A 6,000-nucleotide genomic window follows, 5' to 3' on the forward strand; every position below is an offset into this window, starting at 1 on the left:
TTACTAAGGGTTTTCATCAAAGATATGGGTTTGATTTTACTGAAACCTTTTCTCATGTGGTCAAACCTATTACAATCAGAATTATTCTCTATGTTACTCTCACATATAAGTGGCAAATTCAACAGTTAGATGTGAACAATGCCTTCCTCAATGGCCTACTTCATGAAGAAGTTAATATGAACCAACCAAAATGCTTTGAGAGTGACAGTTCCTCATTGGTTTACAAACTCAATAAGGCCATTTATGGCCTAAATACAAGAACCTAGATAATGGTTTGAAAGACTCCAAACCACTTTTCTTTAACTACAGTTTAAACCTAGCAAGTGTGATCCCTCCTTGTTTACCTAATTTCTTGGAGGTCACACCATTTACATTCTAACTTATATGGATGATATCATCATCACATTCGATTCTTATTTCCTCATTCAAATTGTTATCTCCAAACTGAATGCTACTTTCTCACTTAAACATCTTGGTGAAATTGATTACTTATTAGGCATTAAGGTAAAGAATACTGCTCAAGACCCCCTTTTGCTCATTCAATCCAAATATATCAAATAACTTTTGTTGAAGACCAACATGTTGGAGTCATTCCCTGTACATACACCTATGCAATCCACTTGTAAATTGACCAAAACTGGGCCTGTAGCTGTTTCTGACCACTCTTTGTATCGGCGAGTGGTGGGTGCCTTACAGTATGCAACTCTTACTAAGCCTGATATTGCCTACTATGTCAATAAGGTTTTCTAGTTTATGTCTCATCCCTTGGAGACTCATTGGGTGGTAGTCAAAAGAATCCTTAGATATCTAAAAGGCACCATGGGGTATGGCTTGTTAATTTCTCCTATGTCTCTTGCTGTTCCTCCATCACTACATGTCTGTTGTGATGTTGACTGGGCTTCTGAACAAGATGACAAAAGGAGAACTTTAGGAGCTTCTATCTACTTTAGAAACAATCTTATTTCATGGTGGTCTAAGAAACATCATGTAGTTGCCAAGTCCAACATTGAAGCAAAACATAGGAGCCTTACTCAGGCAACTGCTAATTTGCTATGGATGTAATTAGAGTAGGCTCAAGACTGACACATGTCAGCTTGAGATCTATTCAAAACCTGCTAATGCATGTCAACAACTCTGCACTATAAAAGCAAATAGTTGTAGTGTATTGTAACTAACCAAAATTAGAAATCAAAAGTTAGTTACATTCACAACGCAAATTCTATTTCCCTCTATCTTTTCTAATAGACAGCAAACATGATTTCATATAATTCTAAAAGGACGTGCAAACTCCAATCTTAGAAATCTCCCAAGAATGTTCATAAATTATCCTTAATTATGTCATCGTTAGTTGATATTATAAGATTTTCTCTTGAAGCTCCATATGTTTTGCACTTAATCTAACTATGAATAGGAAAACACCAGTTAACTTGCATAATTCTAGGTGCTGTAGAATGAGGTCGATATTTGATGTCAAAACATTCAATAATCATAAACTCGTTAATTAAAATATACATTTGATAATTCGTCAAGAGTTGACACCATTTTGAATTCTTTTATTCCAATATTATTGTCACCGTAGCATCCTAGTTGAACAATAATGTTATCAAGTAAAATATATATTCAACAATATCATTCCAATCACTGCTTTAAGGGGATTATAATGATCTTTTTTATATATAATGACATGATCAATTCCTTGATTGTTCAACATGTTCCATGATTTTATCATGTCATTTTTGGATATGACTGTAAGAAAAAGAAGATAAAAATATTATCAAAGATAAAGATTATAAAATTGATAAGTGAGAAGTAAAATACTTTATTAAATTTTAAAACACTTACTTGTGAAAAAAGCTTAAGACTTGAAAATATTTTTAAAAAGTTAAATGACAAAGAAGTCCGTTTGATACTATCACTTTTGATGAAACTTGAGAAATTGATGATGGTTAAGAATGTGGTTGAATTTTTTATTTGTAATGACATATGTCATGTTATGTTTTATGAAGATGGTATTTAAAGAGTATTATGTGTTGTATCTGGTAAGATGAGACCATATTGCATCAACCTCACATGTTAAGGCTGTGAGTTATGAGTTCACGTGTCTACATTATCTGAGACAAAGTTAAATTTCAAAGGATGCTTTTAATGCATAAGAAGTAGGAAATACCTTTGCAATTGAGTTCATCAAGGCGGTATCACGGTCGGTAAAAATCACTTTAGGAATCTCTTCTTGGTACTTTAACATTGTTCGACACACCTCTAAGGCCCAATTAACATTGTCCTATTTTTTTCATTCTAGAAATGCAAACTCGACAAAATAGGTCTTCTCAGTAAAAGTAACACCAACCATCTCGAATAATGGAAGTCTATATTTTTGGTCTTGTAAGTTGAATAAAGTATGAGCATAGTAGGAAACATGTTGAATAACTTTATAGAATCATGATGAGTACAAAATATATCTCTAACGGTAACTCTATCCTCGCACGTTGGATACCTAGAGACATAATTTTTATCATCCAACAGTTTCAAGAGTTATTGCATTTCTGTTCTATCTCTTCTAAGCGCCTTGTTAGTTTGGTACCGAATATTGTACACTTGCTTGATATTTGATTTATTTTCTGTACTTTTACGTTTCAAAGTTACAAGTATATATTTTGGTTGAACCAAATTCAATGTCATGTCGACAACACATTCCTTCTCTTCCGGCATAAGGTGACACACAATTGGATGGCCAACTAACTTTTCACACAAATCATGGTTATGCAAACCACATATGACACTAAATCTCCAATTATTATGTACCAACATATAACCACACACCTTAAAGGGACACTCACATTTTCTTGAACTGGTGTCATCTCGTTTAAAATTCTGGATGTGATGTCAATATTTCCTGCTTCTTTCACACGTTGATCCGTTGTCGCGCACAAGTCAAAACGAGTAATTAGAAAACTGTAGTTTAGCGGAAGCAACTCGAGTATCGTATCACAAAGATTCTTGTATTATTATTAACCTACTGAAATCGTTTTTTTTGGGGGGGGGGGGGGGGTTATGGTTTATGGATCGACTAAAAAAAACAAAGTAAATAAGTGATTAAAATAAGCGATTATAAAATAAGTCAATCTATTGTTTTTGGTTTCCGGCTAATCACTGGTTTTACCTAACAATTCCTTAAGCGACTTCGATCTCTATTTGATTCAATGTTGATTGACAAGTGTAATAGATATAAGGCAAATTGATATTCCTATATTCCGAATTAAGCAAACAGATCAATACAATCGTGAATTAAGCAAACAAGATTTACAAACGCGATTTAATGACAAAGCAACGTAACAACAATTAATATTTAGGAATACAATCACACAAATTTAATCAAAACCATTCCACAAAATACAAATTGAACAAATGAGTTTTAATAGATTAGAATTGAAAGAGAAAGGAAATTTAATTGATAGAATAAAAACCTCAAAACGTTGGAAACTCAGTTACAACAGATCAACTCTAGAAGATTAGTTCCTCATCATTATCGTACCGAGCAAAAAGTTTATCATGAATAATGTGTAGTGTGCTACAATACCGCGACTGATCCCCTTTTAACAAAATAAGGATTAGACTTACAATTCAAACGGTCGAAAAACCGCTAAAACTAAAAACAACAAACGAAAATAGATTAAAGGAAAACATGAACTTACATCTAAAAACATAATAAAATAGTAAAATAAGAAAAACAAACTAGGGTAATGCCTAAGTACAATTATAGAAGAATGTGCATCAAAATGCCCTGATCAAATTCCCCCGCACTTAAACTCTTGCACTCCGAGCAAAATTATAATTTCAAAACAAAAGGAGAAAAATAGTGCATGCACTTTCAAAAGTTTTCAAGATACAAGGTACAAACATAATTCTAAGTCTAAGCTTCAAGAATATGGTGTTAGTGAGGAACTTTTTGTGACATTCAAAGCAGATAGGAAAACAGATTACCAAAGAGTACATCAAAAGTAGTAAGATTCTCACAAGATAAAATTCACTCAACTCTCAAGTGTTTAGGTTAACTGTTTACACTCAAAGCACAACAATAAAATTAGTACTACCATAAACTTGAAAAGACTCTAACATCCATAATTTAAATACATGCACACAAAGATCAAAAGGACTTTTATTTTGTTGTAACATGGTCAAGATAAGTGTGAGAAAATCCTAAGGGGGTACTAGAATAAAATTCAAAGAGACAAAAGAGACTTGAAAGAAACTGCGGGAGTTGAATTTACAAAAGATTTCATTCACTTCAACAACAACTCTATAACAACTGTTTTCTCTTCTCCTTTCTCTTTTTCTTTTTTCTTTTCTTTTTCAGAAGGAGTATGTATTAACATGTATTCACATCCTTATATTTTTTCCATTCATTTTTTTTCTATTTTCTTTTTCTATTTTTATTTTCTTTTTCTGCCAACTTCTGAAATATTACAAACATAATTATTCAACCCCACACAATTCCAAACGGGACTCTTTCAACCCTTTGAATAAGGTGATAACATTATTTTTCACTTCTCGTCTTGTAATGAGTTTTAAACAAAAAAAGGGATAATATACTCAAGGGGGTTTCAAACAAGGGATAATATTATTTCAGGGTTGACTTTTTGGCTAACTGACTAAAAAACCAAAAATAAAATAAAATTGCCTTTATCATATCAGTGTGCACAAGTAAGCAACATCATTAACAAGAGTCAATTCAAGTTCTAGAGACTAACAAACATGAATGAATCACACAAGAAAGAAAGAGATGAATTTTTGTATGTTATCCATATAAGGCTCAAAGCTCACAAGGGTTAATTTAGAGTTTAGTCCTACCTATCATACTAAAAACGCACAACAGATTTTTCGCATCACACCACAAGACTTTAGTCAAGAGAACTAAGAAAAATACTCATAATTGTAACTCAAAACCAAAGGAAAAAGCATTTTTTTTTTGTATTCAAGGAAGCAAACAAAAACCAAAAATAGAGAAAAACTGAAAATAAAATAAAGAAAACAAAAAAATAAATGGTTCTCTCCCCCACACTTAAAACATGCATTATCCTCAATGAAATAACACAACTATTAAATAACAGTGAGAGAAAAGGAAAATGTCCTCTCTGGTCAAGTTACATAGTAGGTGGGCTTTTCTAAGGAAAGCTCTTCTAAGGGTGCATCTCCAGGCACCAAACTTTCATGGAATATCTTTAGGCGCTTCCCATTGACCTTAAAGGTTTTGTCAGCACCTTCACTTTTTATTTCTACCGCACCATGAGGGAAAACATTAGTAACAACAAAATGATCAATCCACTTGGATCGAACTTTCCCAACCATAAGTTTAAGGCGGGAGTTAAATAGTAAAACCTGTTGGCCCGCAGAGAATTCCTTCCTAGAAATCATCTTATTATGGAAGTGCTTAGTTTTATCTTTATAAATCCTAGAGCTCTCATAAGCCTCTAGCCTAATATCTTCAAGCTATTGTAATTGGAGTTTTCTTTCAATATCTACTTGCTGTATCTCCAAATTATAACTTTTTACTGCCCAATAAGCACGGTATTTTATCTCTACAGGAAGGTGACATGCCTTACCAAAAATATGTCGATGGGGAGACATCCCCATTGTTATCTTGAAAGTTGTTCTTTGAGCCCAAATTGCGTCTTCTAGACGGCGACTCCAGTCCTTCCTGTTTGGTTGCACCATTTTCTCTAAAACCTGTTTGATCTCCCTGTTTGAGATCTTAGCTTGCCCATTAGTTTGTGGGTGATATACGATAGAGACTTTGTTCATAACTCCATACTTCCATAGCAAATATTCCATGGTGCGGTTACAGAAATGAGTGCCTTGTCACTTATGATAGCTCAGGGAATTCCAAACCTGCAAAAAATATTGGACCTGACAAAATTTGCAACAACTCTAGAATCATTAGTCCTAGTGGGGATAACTTCCACCCACTTTGAAACATAATAAACAACAAGAAAAATGTAGAGA

The sequence above is a fragment of the Lathyrus oleraceus genome, chromosome 7, assembly GCF_024323335.1.
Source record: "Lathyrus oleraceus cultivar Zhongwan6 chromosome 7, CAAS_Psat_ZW6_1.0, whole genome shotgun sequence".
NCBI classification, from domain to species: Eukaryota; Viridiplantae; Streptophyta; class Magnoliopsida; order Fabales; family Fabaceae; genus Lathyrus; species Lathyrus oleraceus.